General features: G+C 40.0%; 2 protein-coding genes across 16 annotated transcripts in view; one reads left to right on the plus strand and one right to left on the minus strand.

Moving 5' to 3' along the window:
• The window catches only part of LOC147829973 (uncharacterized), a 145,180-nt gene extending 140,228 nt beyond the window's left edge, over positions 1–4,952 (plus strand). For 11 of the 13 annotated variants that reach the window (XR_015447212.1, XR_015447213.1, XR_015447204.1 and 8 more), the window contains one exon: positions 3,723–4,952. The gene's annotated coding sequence lies outside the window, so the exon portion shown is untranslated. The remainder of the gene's footprint in view (positions 1–3,722) is intronic. The other 2 variants (XR_015447211.1, XR_015447206.1) reach the window with 2 other exon arrangements.
• The window catches only part of LOC110344459 (uncharacterized), a 155,986-nt gene that overhangs the window by 109,122 nt on the left and 23,331 nt on the right, over positions 1–23,533 (minus strand). The window contains exons 2-4 of one of the 3 annotated variants that reach the window (XR_001184272.3): positions 10,406–10,668; positions 8,287–8,345; positions 4,947–5,164 (exon numbers count right to left, since the gene is read on the minus strand). The gene's annotated coding sequence lies outside the window, so the exon portion shown is untranslated. Of the gene's footprint in view, positions 1–4,946; positions 5,165–8,286; positions 8,346–10,405; positions 10,669–23,533 lie in introns of those variants that run through there. The other 2 variants (XR_015447196.1, XM_087200762.1) reach the window with 2 other exon arrangements.

Genomic DNA, 23,533 nt, shown 5'->3' on the forward strand with positions numbered 1-23,533 from the left:
CAGTAAAGCAGCTGGATACAATGTCAACACACAAAAATCAATAGCTTTCCACTACACAAATAACAGACTCACTGAGACAGGAATAGGGCAAATAATTCCTTTCTCCATAGCATCCAAAAAACTGAAATACCTAGGAATCAATCTAACAAAAGAAATCAAAGACTTCTTCTCTGAAAACTATAGCACTCTGAAAAGAGAGATTGAAGATGATATCAGAAAATGGAAAGACATCCCTTGCTCTTGGGTAGGAAGAATAAACATAGTGAAAATGGCCATAATTCCAAAACTACTATATAGATTCAATCCAATCCCAATTGAAATCCCAGGAGCATACTTCATGGACCTTGAGAAAACAATCCAAAAATTCATTTGGAACAAGAACAGACCTAGAATAGCAAAAGCAATTCTAGGTAACAGAAATATGCCAGGGGGTATTACAACCCTCAACTTGAAACTATACTACAAATCTACTGTAATAAAAACAGCATGGTACTGGCAAAGAAACAGTCCAGAGGACCAGTGGAACAGATTAGAAGATCCTGGAACAACTCCAGACACACTCAGCCACTTCATCTTTGAAAAAGGAGCCAAACACCTTCACTGGAAGAAAGATAGCCTCTTTAATAAATGGTGCTGGAAAAATTGGGTCTCAACTTGCCAAAGATTAAAACTAGACCTATATCTCTCACCATGCACTAAACTAAAATCAAAATGGATTAAAGATCTAAATATTAAAACAGAAAGGCTGAACTGGCTGGAACAGAGGTTAGGTCGAACTCTTGAAGTCATTGGTGTAGGAAGATTTTATGAACAAAACCTCAGTTGCCTGTGAACCAGCACAAACAATCAACAAGTGGGATCTCTTCTTACTAAAAAGCTTCTGCACAGCAAGAGAAACCACCAACAGTGTGAACAGACAACCCACAATGTGGGAAAAAATCTTCACCTTCTGTTCCTCAGACAAAGGTCTACTATCTAGAATCTATAAAGAACTTAAAATGATCAGACCTCCCAAATTTAAAGACCCAATCCAAAAATAGGCATCTGAAATGAACAGACATTTCTCACACAAAGAAGTAGAAATAGCAAATAAACATATGAAAAAATGTTCAACTCATCATTTGAGAGATGCAAATGAAAACAAGGCTGAAATTCCACCTCACCTCAGAAAGAATGGCTGCTATTATGAAATCAACCAATAACAAATGCTGGCGGGGCTGTGGGGAAAGAGGAACACTGTTTAACTGCTGGTGCGAGGGTAGACTGGTATGACTACTGTGGAAATCAGTATGGAGATACCTCAAAGAACTAGGACTGGAAGTCCCATTTGACCCTGCTATTCCACTGCTGGGGATCTTCCCCAAAGAATTAAAAGAATCATACCACAGTGATATATGTGCACCCATGTTCATAGCAGCACAGTTTGTAATAGCTAAAACTTGGAAACAGCACAAATGCCCATCAACTGGAGGAGACTGGATAAAGAATATGTGGGGTTTTTTAATAAAATGGAATACTACTCAGCCATAAAAAATGAGAAATTAGAGACATTTATAGCTAAATGGGTGCACTTGAAGTGATACTTTTTTTTTGAAGTGATACTCTTAAGTGAAATAAATAGGACAGACGTGTAAATACAGAATAGTTTCTCTAGTGTGAGAAACTGAAAGTGTAAATATGGACTAAAAGGAATAATAGATAATGTGAAATAGGAAGAAAAGGGGCAAAGGGGAAGGGGAAGTGGGAGGAGTAGGGGAAAGGAAAGAAGGGAAGGGAATTAATATGAGAAAATGAAAAAATGGAAACAAAGTCTTTGTAAATAGGAAGGGATGGAGGGGTAAGGAAGGGAAATGGGGAAATGGGGAAAAAATAAGAACCAAGAGAGACTATGTAAAGGTGCAAATCTCCATTGATGAATATCACTATATTGTATAACTAAAATGTTCCAATAAAATAAAATAAAATTAAAAAGAAGACAAGCCTGTCTCAACCAGTGGAGGACTGTCTTGTATTTAATCTATCACTTGGAATATGGGGCTTCAAGGAAGGGGATTTATCAAAGGATCCAGATTGGATGAACTCTCAGATACACTACAGTGTGGACCTAATCCTGATCTGGTAGGAAAATGATGGAATATATCCAGCACCTACAATGTCCCTCCTTCAAGGGTTGGTGACTAGACTCATTCCAGTCACCTTGCAGGAAGGGACTCCTTGAATGGGTTTTCTGGCCCCAAATTTGTCACTCACAGGGCAGCAATCTTCTCAGACTTGGAAAGAGACTCAGTGCAGCTTTGTGCTTGAACATTAATGATCTATTAGCTCCAAGTGCACTAGCAGCCATATCTGGGAAGGGAAGGGACCTCTCAGCCAGGTGTCTGAGATCAATCCTACACCTGCCACAGTGAACTGTCATTTAAAGAAGTCACTTGGTTCCAAATGCAGAAGCTACTCCTGATCATCAGTTATTGCCCATTACAAAGAACTCAAAAAAGTCTGATGGCATAGAAAAAGTAAACAAAAGATTAATATCCAACATTTATATGCAAGCAATACATCATTAATGATCATTATGGAGAACTTGCTTAGTTCAAATGAGGTTCCAGAAGACTGGAAGCGTTTCACTGTAGCACCAGTATTTATAACAGCCACCCTGGGGAACAGCAAGCCCATCAACTTGACATAGTTAATATGCAAGGTAATGGAAATAAGTAGAGGTGAAACGGAACCACACGGACACTGAATTATCTTGGGAGCCAACTTCCATGCAAATAATTAGAAACTGCCCCGTTTATTAACAGAATGGAGAGGACATTGCCTCAGACACCTTAGGTCACATTTTAACTTACCATTTAAAACTAGCACAGCATGTAGCTAGCTCTGCTGCTTAAAAACACAGCAAAGAACATTCACTGAAACTGACAGAGGACAAATCGTTTCTAAGAAAATTTGAGGAAGAAATTGTTTACATGGTTAGGAAGCAGCAGGATACCAGAAAAGAGGTGGTCTGAATTTTAGTCCCTGTTACTTTGCAACATTTTTCATTCTTTTATTAATTTCCTTAGCTGCAAAACATGGATAATATTGCCTACAATCTTATAGTTGGTGTAAAACAAGAGAGACAAGTGAAACTACTTTGCAGAATGTAAGACAGGAGAGGGAAATGCAAATGGCACGATAGCCGAACAGCACAGGCACTCAGTCACCATGGGGATTTTGCCAACCTCCTGAGATAGTGTCTTTCAGCTCTGCCTATTGTTGCCTTGAAAACATGCTGGACTGGTGTCCCAGGCAGGTCTTCCCATTTTAGAGCAAAATTGCAAATAGCTGTTCTCTTACTTGATAAGAAACCTCTCAATTTTGAAAATGCAGCAACTGAAACAAAAGTTCCTGAAACTGTTTATGCAGCCTGCATCCTGTCCATGGGTTATTTGTCTTCTCTCCAACCTTTCCCCAGTAAGTAATATGGTATAAGCACAATTAGGAATTTTATTTGTTGATAATAACAATAATTACTAACATTTAAACAATTATAGGATAGAATACTTACTGTGTTTCAAGTACTTGTTTTATTTTGCTGTGAAAATGAGGGTCCCCTCCCCCGGCTTTACTAAGGTATAATTGTCAAATAAAGATTATATATATTCAAGATACACAGCATAATGATTAGACAATGAGTTTTTTGTTTTGTTTCTTGTTTGTTTATTTGTTTGCACTTCTAGGGTCAAACACAGTGCCTCGGGTATGCCAGATGAATGTCCAACCCAGACTGATGTTCTTCTATCTGTCATTGCAAAATAATCCCAAGAAGTCTACTAGAAGGTAATATAATTTTTGTTTTTATACACATGGAAACTGAGTGAAGTTACCCCTGGTTAAAATTATCTGAATTTTCTGGAAGTTCTAATTTTTTAAAAAAATTAATGGAAACCTTAATTTTTAAAAATATTGATAGTGGGCATGATGTAGAATTCCCTCACCTTCAGCTTTTCTTAACAAAATTCTTCACTGTGACCGTCCAAGGGAATTTTTCTAAAAGCACAATTAATTGTGGATCTTTCTAGTAAATAAGTACACAGAATTTGTCAAAATTTTCTCTCATACATTTACTTTGCTTCAGCTTACCCTGATCCGTGGAGTTTGTAAACTGAGTAAAACTAATAGATCATTTTTCTTTCACCAGGCAAAAGAGGGAGTGGGCAGAGAAGGCAATTTCTTTTTCTGACTTACATATTAAAGTTAACTACGAGGTGGAGAAGATAAGCTACTCAGTGCCAGTCCTGTGTCAGCTTCAGATGCAAGGTAACTGAGTTCAAAGGGAGCAAAATAATGTTTCATCTTCTTGTTATTGCACATTAAAGACTCCTCCAGAGGTCTGTGCTTCTGGAAAGTAGCATCTAGAAGGAGTCTTCAAGTTCAAAAAAGATATTTCCAAGAAGATCTTGGAATACAGAAAGAAGGGACTTGCTGGAAGCAAGCAGCGCTCAGTCAAATGACCAGGTGAATACCTGAATGATGAATGAAACTTGGCTTTACTTTCCCTTTCTCCTTCTCCCTTAGCAGGTCTTTGTCAATCTCTATGCTCATTTGTATGACCACCAGAGAATATAACGAGGAATAGTTAAAATGCAGTGTTCTTCGTGGGACAGTTAGTACTAAAGGCTCATCTTTGGTGATTATCAGCAAAGCCCTACCAAGGAAAGAAATTTCTGATTGCCTAAAACCTTTAAGGACTCAGAAACCTGAACTGTTTCCTAGTCCAGTTTTGTATTCCTGTTCCTCCTACACTCATTCCCAATACTTCTGAATCCTCTGCCCAGTTATTTCCAGCATTTTCTTGTTTCACTGAGATGAAGGACTTCCAGGCAATAGAAAGTAGTCAAAAATATCAAAAAGAGCTGGCTAAGGAAGGTCATAGTGAAAGGAAGTCAGAAATGGACTCTTACCCAGGGTCAGCGTGCAGCACTTGAATGGTTCCGGCACACATGAATGACGAACTTGGGCAGAAGGGGCAACAAAATGGAAAGCCAGATGCCAAGGAGCCCCACATCATCTCCTTAATGACATTCTCAAGGCCTGCAACCTTCTCTTCCCATCACAGGCTGAAAGTTTCCGCCAAGGAACTAGGGGATTGGAAGAGGAAGTGTGTAACCTCCGAGGAAATCTGAAACAAAAGCAAAACAAGAAAAGAAACTTCTTTCTTCACCAAAGGAGCAATCATTCTGAGAAGCAGAGTTCTCTGAAAATGCTGTTTCCTGGGCTTGTGATAGGAACTAGTCAGTGAATTCTCAGAAGCAACCACAAAAGAAGAATCTAGGGATTATGACAGCTTGTGGGAATTTTTAACAGTAACCATGAAAAGGGAAATGACAACAATTTAAAAATTCCCAAGAATGGGTTAAGCTAGGACAGAAAAAGGAGCAGCGCTTTTCTAAAACATGAGCAACACACTTCCCCTCCATATCCCTGGAAGCAGCCTATACAGCTTGTGAGTCCAGAGCTTTTTCTATTGCATTTAACTATGTGTTTATAGAGCTTTGGGGTGTGCTTAGCACGATGCGGGGAGCTTCTTTCAATGGCCAGCAAGAGAAGACTTTTTGATTAAGCAAAGGCATCACGCATAGGAATGGCGTTAAAAGGGGGCACATTTAAGGAACCTCACGTGTCCAAGAAATCATGGAGTTTTTAGGAAACTTGCAGCTTATTGCAGACCCAGACTTCATGCTCTGTGGAGAACTAGACCCAATTAAATTGGGGGTTGCTTTTCAGTTGCCAAATTTCATGCAACTTCCGATGGATTTGGAATGAGGAATAGAGAAGCTGCCCAGAGCAAAATGAGCTGAGTCGGGAAAGGGGAAAATAGATTCAGAATGCAAAAAGCAGGGCTCTTTGATGGGGCTGAAGAACTGACACATGGAAAATGTAATGCATTATTGACAAACACGTATGCTGGCTGCAAAAATAATTAACACAAGCAGAAAAGAAATAGGAATGAAATGGAGCAGAAAGACTTTGAAAGATTGTGAAGTAGCCGCTGAAATTGCCAAGCTAATGTCAGAGAGATGATTAAAATTTTCCAATAGAACAGGTGAATAGGTACTTAGGAGAGTGTGATGTAAACCAAGAGAGAGTGGATCTTTATATGAATCTGCACTGAGGTACTAATCAGCATTTTATGTGCAACTTTGCAGTACACATTATAGCAGATGGAGGAAGCTCTTAAAAGCTGATAGCTAAACCAAGTCCCACTGCCTTTCTGTTCCGTAATAGCCAGCCCTGGAATGGGTACTTGTTCCAAGTGAGCACTGTGCAACCAGTTCCCACAATAGAATTCCAGAAATACCAATATGCTCACAAAGTACAGATATCTGCAGAAGTCTCGGACCAAGGAAGAAGAATGGGAAAGAAGGAGGTATTTAAGTCTCTAAATGAGGGTGCCTGGATGGGCAGGCCTAATCAGACAAGCTGAAGACTCAGCAATCAGATCTCAAAGGGAAAGTCAAGTGACAGTGAGAATAAATTCTTCTGTGGGCCAGACTCAGGAACGCACGCTCACACTCTTGCAGAAACTGTATTGCTGCAATAACAAAAACAATTAGACAGTGGATTGTGGATATGTTAAAAGAGAACGATTCTTCATAATCAGAATGACTTTTTCGCTCATTCAACAGAAAAAGACTCTTATTTTTTATTTGTTGGCAAAGCCAAATTAGAAAAAATATATATCTTTACGACCATAGGAGACAAATGAGTGATACCAAATATCACTAAAAATGCTATTAATCTACAGTGATATAAAATTACCATCTCAGCACAAAGAAAGCCTATATAATCTGAATTTCTCTAACATCATAAAAACGAATGAGAAGTGAAATTGAGAGTAAGTATGCTTCTGAGATGCTGTTAAGAGTTACATGCATTATTAACAAATGTGGGTAGACAGACTGGTGGTTCACCTTGAGTAACACATTCATCGAGACACAGGCAGTTTCCAAAGGGGACCAACTAACTGCCCTGTGAGTGGGTTGATGACACCTTCGATGGTGTTACTCTCCTTTCTTAGATGTTTAAGTGTAGCCAATTAGTCACTGACTTTTATGAACTATTTCCCTCAGTTTTCAATTGCTCATTTTCTGTATATTTAAGAAGCCAAAAGTACCTGGAGGGAGGGTGAGGGTATGCCAAGGAAGAGGACACAGAGTGGGATTTTCTTCTGCATGTACAGGAGCGGCCTGGGTGACCTCACCGGGTGACCAGTGAGGAACACAAAAAGCCACTGGCTCCATCACAAAGGGCCCTTCCCCAAATCTGAGTAAGATGCACACTTGTTAGTGTCCCAGCATCTCATACTTGGTCCAGGGCAGAAGAACATTAGCCTGCTTCCAGGCTATTTGCCCAAGCCTCTGGAAGAGCTAGAAGAGGAAGACAGCAGGAAGCAGGGGGCAGTAGCACCAGGCTGTTGCGAGGGTGGGAAAACAATAAGGATGTGGAGGGGGAAGGGCTAAGTAGGCATTTCTTCTTCCATATTTAAAAGAAGAAAAAGGAATGCCATCGTCACTGCTAATAGCCACACTTAGGAGAAATTTACAAAAACACATGTTACAGTTTTCAAGTTGTCTCAAGGATGGCACGGGAGCGGTATATTAAAATGATAAAGTTTTACCAAGATACCACTAGTAATCTCTGAAAGTTTTCTGTTAACCAGTGAAAAATGCAAGGGTTGATTGCAATGCCCCTTTTCCTTTTTTGTTGGTTTTCTTCTGCACAGATTATCCCATCACTATTGTAATACTACATGCAATACATTCCCAAAAGATGAGCAGGGGCTCTTCCTTAGAATCCCCTCTTACTGAGACTGAGCAGTTTCCTGCCCACAGGCACATACTTAGATCAAGGTTAATCTGGAAATAAAATTGAAGTCTCATCCAGTCCATTGTTCTTTCCATGAAACTGAACCAGGCACCTTTTCCTAACATCATGATAGGTAGAGGCACCAGCTGTATGGATGCAGAGATGCTGGGGTCTCAGGATGATCCCAGGGACAAATCCAGCTTTGCACGATCTGATTCTTAAAGGTTGGGGGGATTCTTAAGAAGGATAGCTCAAAAAGATGAATGCAAAATCAGGCATTAATGGGAATATATATTTTGAACTAATAAAGAAATCTCAGCATCATCAATTTTATAAAACTGTCACATATCATAACTTCAAAAAACCCCAAGGAAAATCAGATTACTTTTTAGTGACCAATTGTCTTATACAGTTCTATAAAGCTGGTTTCCTTACCTTTTGGCTTCCATACTCTTTGATTGCCTCTTTATATGGTAATGATTTTATAATATTTCCTAGAGAGAGGATAGGTGAATAATTTAGTCTTTCATGTAATGTCGTTGATCAAACTGTGATTATTGATGACTTCAAAAAGTGACTTTTCACGTTAGCCATTCACTGGCAATGGCAATATCTATAAATTCCTCAGCAGTTTCTTGCTCTAGGTCAAAGCTTTTGGAGACTGCCAGCCCTCTGATCCCACTAGGCAACTCCTCACGATGCCCCAGGCCCCGTAGATAGTGCCTGTTCCTCACAAGGCCTGATCCTGGTGTCAGGGGGCTCTGAAGCTGGAGGCAGAGCCGCAATGAGTACAGCCTGGTTCAGACCCCTTGTCCTTAAAGCAAAGGCAGGCCAGGATGTCCAAGTGGCTTGCCAGAAGACATTGTCATTAGTGTCAGGTGAATAGAGAGGAATTTTAAAGCCCACCAGTCTAGCCAGCAGCCCCAGCACCACCTCAGGCAAGGACTAAGATGCTCCCAGGATGAGCCTATGTTCTTGGTCCAGGCAGCTTTCTCCTGCAGATGACACCTGAGCCTTGAATTTCAAACTTCTCTAGCTTTGCTGTGAACCCACCTTTAGTTGGCTCTGGATAAATTATGAAACAGCGGATTCACTTTTAGGATCGCCCTTTGTTATGGCTTGTATTCAGTGCCCCCCCAGAAAGCCTCATACAGTCATAGGTGGGGAGTTTTGAAGGTGGCTGGGTTAGGGTGTGTGAATGTGGATTAAGGGTGTGATGCTTGGATTAAGGGGGTGGATAATGGAAGCTTACGCTGGGTGTGGGTGGCACCAATCAATAGGCTTGTAGCCTGGATGGAATACAAAGGGAGAGAGGGAAGGCAGGCTTGCTGCTGCTGGTTGTTGCTTTGTTGTCTTCTGGCTGCTTGCCATGGACTATTTCTCCTTTGTGGTACCCCACTGCCGTGCCACCCTGCCTTGGAGCCAGCAAACTATGAACTGAAAGCTCTACAAATGGGAGCTGAAATAAAGTTTTCCTCCTTTAAGTTTGCATGTTAGGTATTTTTGTCTCATCAACAAGTAACTAAGATACCCTTTAAGCACTCTTCCTGTTTTTCGAATGAAACTGCAGGAGAAATTCACAAATAGAGAACTTACATAGTAAGAGTGAAGCTCAGAGAAACTTCTCTAATCTATCAACAATAAATTATTAAATTTTGATCAATCCTTTTGGAGGAAAGACTGAATAATCTTTCTACATTCTTTGAGGTAAGTTATAAAACTGTCATATGAAGAGTATGCAGCCAAAAACTGTAAAAGAATTGTAGTGGGATGGCCTCTCACTGACCCTAGAAGCCAGAGGAGATATCCAAGTTCTGTAGGACTCACTCTTGGCTTCCAAGCGGAGCTCATGAAGTAATATTTCCGTGTAAATAAATGCCTGGAAACTGATTACACTGCCCCATACCTAGAATGATAGATTTAAACTAGAAATCTTTAAAATAAAATGCCCAAGATTTTAAAGACTAGCTTTAACTGTGGGGTGTAGTGGAGCCAGTAGGGGAAAATGCTGTGATGTTGGACAAATTTCCCTTAATTAAACCAAGAGATAGACACACCCATGACGGGATGTCTAAATACAACACCAAGTCTGAGCTTAGTAGGTTTGATCAAGTTGCCACCTGTACTTTCTATAACTAATTTTTTAGCCTCCTTTTTAGTCTTCCTCTCCTCTTGTATTAGAATGGAGAATGATACTGTGGTTAAACTTAGCTTGTAGGATCTAAAAACACCAATATCACCATGCCCTACATATAGTGCTTAATAAATGTGACTTCCTTCTTCTGATTTTACACTACAGGCCCTTATATTTTACAGATACTTTTCTAAAGTGTCTTTCATCTTTGCTAAATTATCCATTTATGGAACTTAAGTTCTGCTGAAAAAGTCCTTGAAGAGATCCATTGTTTTTAAGTCCTTACTAATCCTGATTTTTGCTTTATCTTCTTCACCCAAAAATCAAACCCTGAACTCTTGCTTTGACTGCATAGTATTATGGTACATAGTATACATTTTTCTCCTATTCACACTTCCAGAGTCTGCATGTATTTCTAACCTCAGGAGTGTCTGAAAGCAACGAGGAGCCATCCCCTCCATATTCAGTAGCCTGCAGCAAAGTTTCCCATGGCGATCAGAGGACATACACTCAGTTGTCTAAATTGGATACTTTAATGTCTCAAATTTTTCTGATAATCAGAAATGTATTTTTCTGGACCTCCTTCCAAAGCATGTTGACTTCTGGGACTGGCATGGAGCTGTGTTCAGTTCTTGGTTGTTGAATGCATCAGGCTTTATTTATTTCTTGAAATTCATTACCTGCTTTTGAGGGAGACAGAAGGGATTGGGGAGAAGAAGGCAGGTAAGGTAGAATGCTAGCTCAAAACAAACCGATGAAAAGGTAATTACTGCCTTTGATCTTTGGCTTCATGGTCAACCTGAGTTCATTGTTTTCAAAACTGAAAAGAGATGACTAGAAATAAACAGGAAGGCACATTGAGTTGCAAAACTGATCAACATGGGCACACTCTATACCAGCAGATCCCTCTGACTGTAAAGGGGAAGGACAGTATACCATGGCTTCCTTCAAATTGACTTGTGTTCCCAAAATTAAAGGAACAAAAGAAATGTTTTCAGGGGGTTTAATTTGAACAAATAGGAGTGTAGCATTAGCACAGTATTCTTTGGAGTCAAAGCTAAATTTCCCTTGCTGATCTTTGCTGATAAACATTTTAGGCTCAAAGTGGACCCATTTCCATTATCTGTGTGATGCATACCAATTTTCATTGGTTTTTAGAAGGACCGTTTTCTATTGAAGTTATGCAGAAATCACTGACTGATTACTAATGTATATTCTCATAAGAAATAAATGCTTGTCATGAACATAGAAGTAAATAGTTGCTAAAATAACAGCATTTGGAGTAACCAAGAGAATTTAAGCTAATCCAGTCATTTTATAGATGGAAGAACCTAGTCTGAAGTTGCTGGTGGGACCAGGACAAAGAAAGATGACTTTCTTTGACCAGTTGCTGTCGTTTGAATGCATCTCCTCCAACAACCATGTGCTGGAAACTCAACTCCCAATGCAACAATGTTGAGAAGTGAGCCCTTTTGGGAGATGTTAGGATTAATGCCATTATTAAGGAGTGAGTTCTTGCTCTTCTCCTCTTTTTCCATATAAGAACATAACATTGCTCCTCTCCAGAGGACCTAGCCTTTACAGCACCATGAAAGCAAAGAGACTAAGCCTTAATCTGCTGGTGACTTGACCTGAACTTTCAGACTTCAGAGCTATAAGAAATAAAGTATTCATTATAAAGTGTTCAGTCTCTGAGTACTTTGTTTTAGCAGCAAAAAATGGACTAGACACCAGAATTAACATCCAAGTGTTTAGGTATCTACTCAAAGTAAAGCCATGAGATCATAGTATTTGTTTGCCACAGTGAAATAACCTGGAGGGGATTTGAGGACATCTAGGTGATCTGGATGACAACATTTACTACATTTTCTTTATATTTTATGATGATGATAATAAAAATAAAATATAAAATATTAGAAGCAGATATTAAATATTGAACTTACTAAAAACTCAAATTTTTTCAAAATTTTAATGAGAAAGTTGAATTTGCTTCCATGCACATAACTAGTTTATACTGTTTTATGCTTGAAATGGCTATGAGAAAGTCTTGAGAAGTCTTTTTAATGATCTCTTCAAGTTCTTGATAGTCACCATTGATGAGAAACTTTGTTCAAACAAGTAGGTGATAAAAAATTTAAAACCATTTCTTACGGCCATTCAAAAATTTACAACAGTTGAAATTATCTTTGAGGAATCCAAGAGCGCTTCTTTTAAATTTTCTTTGACTGATATAAATGTTGAAATTTCTTGTGATAATAAGAATAGAGTTTAATTCAGTCAAACATTTTTATTCCAAGTATTTCAAAGGAAAAGTGCTTGGGGGCCGGGGATTTAGCTCAGTGGTTCTGCTGTCTGCCTTGCAAGCTCCAGGTCCTGAGTTCAATCCCTGGTACCAAAAAAACCCAAAAAGAAATAAACTATATTTGAAAAAAAAAAAAAGAAAAGTGCTTGGACATGCAGAATGTATGTGAAGAGCTCTCACCTTTGCCATGCCTCTGGCATGGACTCCATCAAAAGGGTACATCTACTGCAAATGGCCTTAAGGTACATGTGAAGAAAGAGGTGCAGGGCTCCCTTCGGAGCTTTGCATTACAAGAGGCCTCCTCATCTCCCACACTCGATCTAGACTTAGATTGACATCACCTTCCATAAGGCCCTAGAACAAGTCTCTAGCATCTCTGCAGAGCTCTTACCCACAGTGGGCAACAGTGTGCTCTGCAGTGGACTGCTGAGGTAGATAATGAGGGTCACTTTCTTGGCAGTGCTCAGTGTGCTACAGACAAGCTCATGACACTGGCCATCTACAGGGACTTTGGGGTGCACTGTCAAGGCCCTCTTGGGCTGCTTTTAGGAGTCAGACTGATGTTTAACTCAGGACCTCAGTTACCCCAGGCTTCCAGGGCTAAGTGTTCATAGTTTACAATACACAAGTAATCCCTTTTGTGGCCCAGAAATCAGAAGGCCCAGAGAATGCAAAAGGCTGGCCCAGGTCCACAAGCCATGGCTCAGGTCTAAACTGGGATTGTCTACCATTCTGTCTTTGTTCCTCTTTCCACAGTCCATTAATAATCTAACCAACTTAGCATCCTAGAGGATGGAAGTGGTGTCTCTGAGTTCTACCAGTGAGCTGCAAATGTGGTAGCTTCACTTCTCATGTGTAACAAATGATGGTCCTTGAAATTCCTACAATGAGTATCCAATAGAAAATTTGTTTTACACATAAATTAAAAATAAGAAATCCTATTGTGCTCATTGTCAGATCACAAAGATATTACTGTCCTCTCTCCCAAATGTTCAGTGTCAATGAGATTGGGACCACTGGCCAAGTTGAAGTTAAACAAACATCACTACAGATACCAAAAAAAAAAAAAGCAATTTCTTTTAACATTACTTTTTACCCAAGCTCCATTCATTATCTGACTTTGCATATGCTTCATCCATTTCAATTCCCCTGGGCCAAGCAGTTTATGTTATAAAGAGCTGCAGCCTGCACTGAAAATGCCCTTCTTCCATCTTTGCTTTTAAAAAGGAAAACATTTCTTTTTTCTATGCCCGAAAAGAAATGCTGAGTGGACAGCCCTGGCGGCTTCTGTTTATACTGTGTGAAGCTGCAGCACAAATCAGCACCAAGTGTCTCTTGATTTCTGCCTGGAACAATATTATTCTGCAGGGACCCACTATGGAGTCCAGAGGGTGATGTATTCCTTGCTGTTATATGTCTATGCCCAAGAGGGCAATCGCAGCTCCCCGCGATGCTGCAAGATGGCGAACAGCGATGGTGTGGGGAGGGTGATACACACTCTCGACATAACCCATTGGCAGCGCACATTTCTTGAGGACCTACTGAGTACAAAGCCATGTGGTAAGTATTATGTGCTCCATAATATGAAATAAGTCGACGTGCTAAATCCAGTTCTGGATAAAAGGAAATAATAATAAACATTTATTAAACATTTCCTGTAGATGAGGCACTAAATCAAAGACATTACATGAATCATCTAATTAATGTTCACTATGCTCTAATAAAGGCTCCATTGTTATCCCAATTTTATGAATAAATGTTTTATTATTCCTAAGATTATAGCACCTCTATAAAAAGTTTCTCCCTAATCACCTTCTCTAATGCAAGTACATTTTTCTCCACCTCAGCTCCATGTTTGTTTTCTATATGATACTTCCCACCCTTCATTTGTTTGTTTAGGCTGTCTCTTTCACTAGTATACTATCTTCCATGAGACCAGAACATGTATCTTTTGTTTCACCCCCTTGGAAGAGCCCTTGGACACACAGAAGGATCTCAGTATTAGTTGAATGAATGCACGAATAAACATATAAGCAAGTGAATGAATAAAACTGAAATGAAGAAGTTAAGTGCCTTGCCTGAGACCATAGAGCTAGCGAGTGGCAAAGCTGGGACTCAGTGTTCACCATTACCATTTTACTTACCTTAAGTACACATGTTCTCTCCTAAATATATATATTATGTCAGTTGAAGATTTGTGATGTAGGCAGAAACACCAGTACAGAAGACTCCGGGCTCTGCACTGAGATGAAAGTCCCATTCTCAGGAACAGGCTAGAGCTACTTCCTGTTTTAGAACTCAGTCCTTAGCTGAAAAAAGGTTGGGACACCTGCTAGATGCACTGACCCTCTAACCATTTCATTCTTTCTTCCTTATCTTTTGATTTCTGTCCTCCACTTTTCTTTTCCACCCCAAAACAATGGGTATAGTAGACACTCCTCAGAAACTAGGTATTGTGGATACTTGCACAGCTGTGTATCATTTTCCCTAGTGTAAGAAATGGAAGGGACTGGAAAAATGAGCTCATAAGCTGGTTGAGCCAGCACACGAGCTGGAGCCAAGAAGGCTCATTCATTATCCAAACTCCATTCATTATCTGACTTTGCTCCCAGAAGCTACATGGCCAGATGTCAGTTTTTCCCATTGATATTGGACCAATTGGAAGAATAGAAAGATTAAATTAGTGAGAGAATTGGTTGTCTTCTAGGGCTTTCCTCTCCTCCTGGGCCAAGAGGAGAGAATTAAACATGGTGACCAGGGCTTCAATCAGAGGAGACACAACAAATTACTGGACTAATAAGTGACTTCTTAGTTGGATTTTTAAAATTCCTCTTTATTAATAGTGAATCTTTCCCTTAAGCTCCTTCTGTGGGAGAATTTTAATGGGAAGTTCTGTCTCATAATCTTGTAAATATCACTGTTTCTCTCATATATAGTTCAATTATTGCATTGAGATTAAAATATCTTTTTCTGCTCCTTCTCACGGGGAGATTTCCCAGAGACAGTGAGACTCTGCAGACAGCCAGCTGCTTTGGGATTCATAAAACAGTGATATTTAAAAATCTGCAGATGATGCTCACCAAAATGTTTCTTAGTGAAAAAAGTAGCAGATGGAATTTATTATCTCATCTCGGGGAGAGGGTGCAGCTGAGTCCCTTCTCCATGTGTGGGGTCAGGGAATTTCCTGAGGCATGAGTGGATGTAACTTACTTCTCATACACAGGCTATGGAATATTAAGGGACATTTCTCATCTCTTTTTCTGAAAATGGCATCTCCACGTTATTGCATGAGTTTCTTGGATTTTCTCCTAAATATCATAGTATCTAAAAATAAAGAGCACTGGTGTTATCAGTGGTTAGAAAAGAATCTTTGTACATCTCATAGCTAAACTTTTCACATCTTTCACTGGAGGCTTTCCTTCACCTCCTGTCCTCCCTCTCTCCCTCTTTTCTGTTCTCTCTCTTTCTCTCTCTCTCCTTTGTCTCCATCTTTTTCTTCCTAACATACATCTATTTCTCTTGAACAATTGTCTATCTTTGGCACCTTCTCTAACATCTCTTGGCAATATTATAATGAGTGTGTTTTCATCCTAAACCACACAGCAAATCCCCAGATGCAATACCTTAGATGCTCCTCTTCCAGGGGTTGAGTCATCTGTTGGGCCCAATGTGCAATTGAAGAGAGTTCCATGTCCCCCAGCATCATCATGATAGTTTCAAGAGTATTGGCAGCTAGGAATTGGGCCAGCTGGACCTTTAACCTCATGTATAAAGTAACTGGAATGTCTTTCATCAGCATGGGTGTTCAGATGAGCTCCCATTAATATTGTCTCAAATTTCTTTCTCTTGTCCCCACCCTGCTAGTCCCCTGCCAAGTCCTCCTATGTGTTCCTGGAAGTCCCCAAATAGTGTCTCGTCTCCTCACACACCCGCCACTCAGGCATCCATACAGTCCCACTCCATCCTCCCCGCTCTAGACCTCCACTCAGAACAGGCTGACAGGAAGCTCCCTGTAGCACCAGATGGTAATGCTCATGGTGAGAGCACAGTGCTTAAAACACATGCAACATTGGCCCAACCCACCAAGTTTTGAGGAGCCAGAGCTGACTCTGGGTGCTCAAGGGAGTGGAGGAAAATGATCCCCATTCTACTTCTGTGCCATACTTTGGTATGTACAAGAAGGGCTGCCTTGGGGTCCAGGTAATCATACTGTTACGAAAATCACTTTGGCTTCTGGCCCTCACCCTTATCCCCATTAGATAATAACTCAGCCTTAGGAATCAGCTGCTGGAAGAGGCTAGAGTATGTCCTTCATTCTCCATGTCCATGTCCTCCTTCTAAGCCTATACAAAACAAAAAATAAAGAAACTAACACATACTTTCTCCTCACCCCCAAAATAAGTGCTCTCATGGATACTGACACATATTAAGTTGTACACAGAATGGTCCCAAATGCTGACCTCGATCTACATTAAGCAAGAGTCTCGTTTTGCCATGCACAGAGTCAATGCTCTATACAGTAGCTCCTCTCTCCAGGCCTCTTCAAGTCCCTGCTGGAGACTTTACCATCTCCCTCACTTACTGTGCCTTACTGATACTGCACAGTGAAAATTCCTTGCCTCCTTTACTTGCTCCTTCATCAGTTCTTCTTGTATCTGATAGCTAGAGCTACAGTAATGTTATATGACAAACCACCCTCAAACTCTGTAATTTTAAAAAACAATCTCCTTCAGATATTTGGATTTGATCTCAGGCTATACACTTGGTCCAGATTGACTCCTTATGTTTTCTTCCCCCTTGTTAGACCACCAGACTAGCGATTACATTTTCTTCTCATGGCAAAAGTAGAAGAAAGGCCACCCAACAGCACATGCACATTTCCACTCCCTGCTGTGTCATGTCTACTAATCTCCCATCAGGCAAAGCAGGTCCCATGGCCAAGCCCAACATCAGCTGGGGAGGGAGGGATGGAGGGACACAGGGGCTGGAGCTAGGGAGGACAGGGAGTGAATATTTGCCAAATGATAATCTAATCTCCCACAAAGCTCAACTCCAAATTTGCATGGTCAGTAAACATGCCATCAGATATAGTCAAGGTTTTGCCTGACACCGTCTGTTTGTGTGAGGGAACACTTTCATGCTCCTATTGTAGGACCATATGTACAAAGATTTCACATCAAAGTTTTACTATTTGGCTCCTTGGTCAGCTCCCAGATGACTCTGTTTGAAACAGTTATCACTTGCTCAGTGAAGGATTCCTGATTTCCAGCACCAACTCAGCATTGTCCTTAAGGAATCATGGCTTCTTCTCTGCCTTGTATTCTGTATTCTCTCGATCCCTGCATTTTCAACTCTGCTGGATTCAGACTTCTCTCCCTGCCCCAAAGTATTTTGGAGAAGCCTATAATGGCTTTGAAAATCCACAGGAAGAAGAAACAGAGACCTTTTCCTGCTACCAGTAGTTATGAGTGCATGTGTTTGAGCAAGAAGCAGTGTGTGTGGGGGGGTGTAACATTATCATTGGTGATAGGGTTGAAGCTAAATAAAAAGAGCAAGCCTCCTACCATGCACAAGTGCCCTTTCTGAAGGTGAGAAGGGGTACAACACTCTCCATGGGGCACCTTTTCTCTGTTATTCTGCATTCCATCTGATCTGAAATAATCACATAGACTATTATGGGGACAATGACATTGTTTTAGCCCCATGTTTAATTTTTTAAAGTCAATATTTTCAGAAAACATAAGCATAGCATGATTTTGCCTTGGAGTTGTTGATTAATCCCATTCTGAAGCTTCCCTTCTCTTAAGTTTCCTCTCTGTCTTCAGCTCATCATTAGTCCTGTAATGGGGTGTGTGCCTGTTTGTGTAAGCACATTATTACATTGCCCCAAAGCCTAGTAATAACATAATTCCTTGTTGCCATTCTATTCAATAAGCAGTGCAAAAGTTTATGACTGACTTAACCAGCATCCTTGAGAAACAGTAACCAGCCACAAACACCTGAGAGAAGTAATGATGGCACTGATGTGATCTCCAACCTACATATGCCAGGAATGTTTGCCATCCGTTTAAGAAGTTGTCACCATGAAGTACATAGTTCTTTGATACCCATTTCGCATGTGAACCAAAGGAGGTACATGGACACTTGAGATGACAAAAAAGAGTCACAGTGTGAATGTGTGGAGCCTTGAATGACCTCAAGTAGTCTACTCCTCAGGCATGAAGCCTCCAGGCAGGTCAGCAGAGATTTTTCACTGTGTGAACCCTTTTCTCTGCCTGGCCCTCGCTTTCAGATATCAGTAAAGAGAATTGGGAAAATATGTAAAAAGCTGTTCTGTAAAAGAGGAAGGATTTTCAGCCTCCTAACAACTTTCCATTCCTCCTTTTTAGAGGCTTAAACAAATTTTAATCACAAATCTGCTGGGCCATTGATTTTCAACCCATCCACTAGAATATAAGATAACTTTCATTTTTCTGTTTATATGATTGCTTGCGTGGCCTGCAGACTTTCAGAGAGACGTACCATTGGTTTCCATCAAATCCTAGGGCTTTATTTTCTTTTCATTTCTAAAATGTAACGTCTGAAGGTCTTAGCTTGGGATCATTAAGTGCCAAGAAATTAGCTGAGTTAAGTGGCTCATAGAACTTGGGACAATTATAGCTTCTTGCAAGGCAGAAAAGAACTTCTGAGTCAAGGTCATTCGGTAAATCTCATATGGAATGCAAATTCTGTTAAGTTTATAAAACCCTTTTTTGCTGGGCTAGAAGTGAAAAAATAACTTACAAACCATTGGAGAAACTTAGAAGTCATTCAGATTTCTCTGGGAAAGACCTCCCTCAAGTTTCTACCTATTCCTGCAGGCAAATCATTGACTGACTTTTGACTCAGAAGTCCTCTTCCTCCCACCCAGAGCTGGGCCCACAGGACTCATAGTACGCCCGATTCCAGTTCCTGTGTGCCAGCATATCTGCTAATGTCCCAAGCAGCTTTCTTTACAGCTGCGTGACCATCTGTGTATTATTAACTAACTGCAAGTTAAAGTCATTACTTGGTGCTTAATTTTATGTAACATTTCTTTGTAATGTGTACAAAAGAAATTTGTTTTTAACAGGAGTTTGGTAAATAGTATGTGCCATGATTAATTAGAGAATATAGTGGGTCTGCTGATTTGAAATTAAATTCAGTGCAACAATTTTCTTAAAAATAATTTATTAAGTGACATATCCTGGATGATAGACTTAATGCCCTGTTTCAGTTGTTTGTTGGCCTTTTGCAGCTACAGGACTCACTTTTATTTGTCTCAAATCCATAGGCCCTGTAAGGAACAGCAACATTCAAAGAGCTATTTCAAATCTTTTTCGGAACCAGGCTAAGCATAAATGAGTAAACTAACAAAGAAGCAAATCCTTAGATACTTGGGGGCCAATTATATTTTAGTATAGTGCAGTCCCACTAAGTGAGATAAGTGTGCTCTTTCTCTTTTGACACACCACACACATCCCCACCTGAGGGCCTTTGCACTTGTTTCTTCTGCCTGGACATCACTCCCCTTGGGTCTTCATGAGGCTCAAATCTTAAGAGATTTGTCTGACCACACAAGCTAAGGAAGTTCCCTGCTCCAGTCTCTATCACATTACTGCTTTCATCACAGAACAAATTCCTCCAGGTACCGCGAGGCTCTGTATTTGTCCATTGTTCTTCCTCTGACTTCTGCTACAGAATGTGAAAGTCATCATGAGCAAACTCATGTCTGTCTTATCCTCTTTGATACCGGCCACATTAGTAGGTGCTTAGCAAATCTCTGAGAAAAGGAAGGCGTGCGTTAACTGTACTCACAAGTCAATAGCGCACTATGCTCTCAATAGAGAAGTATAACTGCTTTCAAAGTTTTCTTGGAGGAACAGAGAGAGAAACTCAGGACATACTGGCTAGGCACGAGATACCTTGCAATGAAACAAGGAATTAAAATGTGAACAAATCAGATAACAGGAAGGCAAGGAAATCATTTGGTGCCACTACACCAAATGCCATCTGAGAAGGGAGCCTTCAATTAGTTGGCTCTTTCTGCCTTTCTAAGCCCAGCAACCTGTTGAATATTTCCATTAAAACGACTTAGTCAAGCCACTATCTTGAAAAACTTCCAGAGTTCTATCCAAACCCGTTTAAAGAGGATCCAACTCATCAAAGATGGGATAATTTGAACATCAGTAGAATAACAAATGAAATATACTGATATATATCAAGCATACTTAAATGCATAAATCTAGTGTGATACCTGAAAAAGTAAACTCATTAATCACTTGTAAAGAATGCTAAGGAGCCAATTTATTATTTAAAAACTAGTCAGCATAACCAAAAGGGCAAGGAGAAGTTTATCTTTATAGAATTTTTCTAGCTAATAAAATATTTGTTTTACCTGAAGTTTGGAAAATGTGTTCCTGGTAAAACACTTCAAATGAGATGCACAAAAAATTGGGATTTTACTCCTGTAGATTTTTGGACAGCTTGGAAGAAAAAAATACCAAATTTCAACTTCTTGGGTTAAAATATTAATGCAGAATGTACTAAAATCTCATCCCTTTGTATTAGCAAACATTTTTGCAGCAGCATTTGCCTGTGAAAATTTACTCTTGAGACATATAATATTCATTTCTAAATGCATGACTGTACATTATGTATAGATGGTATTTTTAATTTATAAATTTCAGCCTTCATTGCATGTTTCTCTGCAGCTTGTTTTGAATTCCTTGGTTTTGTTTAATTGAAACATTTGCATATATTTTATACTAAAATATTGATATGGACAATAGAAATACTTCATGGGCTTGCTGCAGATATTTGTAATATTCTGCATCTACAAATAAAACAACACATAGTTTTGTACTTAGTTAATAATCTCAGTTAAAACATGGCTTTATTTTCTAAAGTATTCAAAAAGTAAAATTATTGAAACAAGAAAATGTTACCTGACAACTTCACTATTCATGCCCTTGTCTTTTTTTTTTTTTCCTTTTGGTTTAGAAGAAGATACCAGCCTCTAGAAAGTGTGCTTCATTAACATTTCTTCTTAATGAAGAGTTAGTCTGAACATATATTCATTGCAAGTTGGACTATAAGAAGTCTAGATATAACCTGCTTTTTCCACCTATACCTAAAAATAAAGTTGGAAGAAGTGGTGAAAAAAAAATAAATGATTTGGGAATGGAAGAATTAGTATATCACCATTTTACACCCTCCTGATGAGTTAAAGGGTCTGAGCAGAGAGTGGCTGCTAACAGTGCCCAAGAGACAAGTGGACATTCTGTACTTCCTAATAGAAGTGCAAGACACTATGTATGACATATTCCCAACAAAATGATTGCATCTGAATCTGACCAAGCATCTCAACCTAACCACTAATTTAGAGCTTGCAATGACAGAGAAGTCAAACACTGTCCCAAGGACACATCAAAATTCAAACCAGGAAATTCCAGGACATCCCATTTCAACAATGCTCAGCATTCCCAAAACACTACAAGTGAGAGAGTAGAGAAATCCATAGCTTTTAAAAAATATTTAAGTTTACTTATGTTACCATATCTAGAAAGGCAGGGCAGAATTACATTCACTTCTTAATAGTATCATGGTAAACAGACTAGATGCCAGAGCACTTAATTTGCTTTGGAAACTTCTGAAGAGTTGACCTTAGCAGCCTCAAAAGCCTTTCCTTCCCCTCTAGGCTCTCTTGGACTCTTTTATTTTTTTCTGGGGGAGCAGGTATTGCTGACAATTGATGCTAAGTAAATAGTATGTGGTTGTGCTTGCTAAACCTTTCCCTCTCCTCCCATAGAAAAAGGGGTATCTTGGCTTATCCTTTACCTAAAGTTATTGAGGAAGAAAGTAGATCATCAAAGACAGAGAATAGAGAGAAGTTTCCATTTTAGATAATCTCCAAAGTTGGATGAATGTCACTGGAGCTTAACCGTCCAGTTTCATCTTCTGCTGACCAGAGAGTCATGCCCTAGTGATGGAGCTCAGATCCCTGGTCCATTGAGGCTACAGTTTAATGTGCTCAGTTACTTTGATTAAAACATGTTGGGAAAGCCATCTCTAGGTGGGGAAAAGTAGTTTCTTATCATGATGGTACTACAAAAGACAAATCAAAGAGGCAAACAGCAGGCTGTGACACTTTGCTCTTGAACTTCAGTAATTCTGTCACTTTACAGTCCAAGCAAATCAAGCAGGAGCACAGAGGGTGGCCGTGGTGCAGAGAAATGAGGAGGTTGCTACCAGATCTGGACAACTTTAGATCTTCCTGGATTCCCAACATTTAGCTGAAGTGGTTATGGGGATTCAAGGCTTAAGACTCTTCTAGCCAGTGCTGTAAAATGGCATAAGAAGCTGATCCTTTTGATGTACATCCATAGACTCACTCAGTGTCCTTTTCTGATGGTGCCTCCTGTGGTTTAAAGACATAGATGACTCCCTATTGATGCTCAGTCACTTTCTAATGACAAGATGCCTTTCTTGGAATACAGGAACAATCTGTCCATCTTTAATTGATCCAGTGTTAATAAGATAGTTGCTCCCAAACTTGCTGTCCCTACCAGTTCAGAAATGATTTCAGATTCAGTGTGTGACATGCCATGTTGCGATGATAGTCTCGGGATTCCTTGTTGAGGGCAGTGTGTGCCTCCTGCTTGTGGCATGGCAAATGCCTTGGGTTGAATTTATCTTGACAACTGTAGCATCCTCGTGGTGGCAGGAACATTTCTGACCCCATCAGTCATTTACTACCACCTCATCCCCGATGAGACTATCATTGTAGAGCCAAGAAAAGAAATTTGTAGAATTCCAGTTTGTCTCAGGGCATTCGCACTTCCCATCAGACCAGATCATATCAGGTTTGTACCTGTTAACAAGGTCATCTTGGTCAGGTATTGTTTCACACCAACACAGTGCTGCACTTGGAAGCTTTTTTTCTTATCAAGTAGGTAGATTGATAGAAATATTCTAAGAAGGAGTAATGGAGTTCATAGCCTGTGTGCCTCTCCTGGACAGCTGTTTCCAACTCACCAACCAAATCCCATTTAGTTTGTCCCTAGAGTTTGTGTTCCAGGGGACAGGACTCAGCCAGTTTGGGAAGCCTTCATGATGCTTTGTCTTAAGGTCTATGTATCTGGTCCCTTCAGCCTGACAGAGGTTGGCCCACTCATCTAGGGAGGAGAAAATGCTGTGAGCCACAGACCAAAGTTGGTGTAGCTGAT

This window comes from Heterocephalus glaber, unplaced genomic scaffold (genome assembly GCF_053883595.1).
Source record: "Heterocephalus glaber isolate CG9 unplaced genomic scaffold, H.glaber_assembly_v1.0 deba00000347, whole genome shotgun sequence".
Taxonomy (NCBI): domain Eukaryota; kingdom Metazoa; phylum Chordata; class Mammalia; order Rodentia; family Bathyergidae; genus Heterocephalus; species Heterocephalus glaber.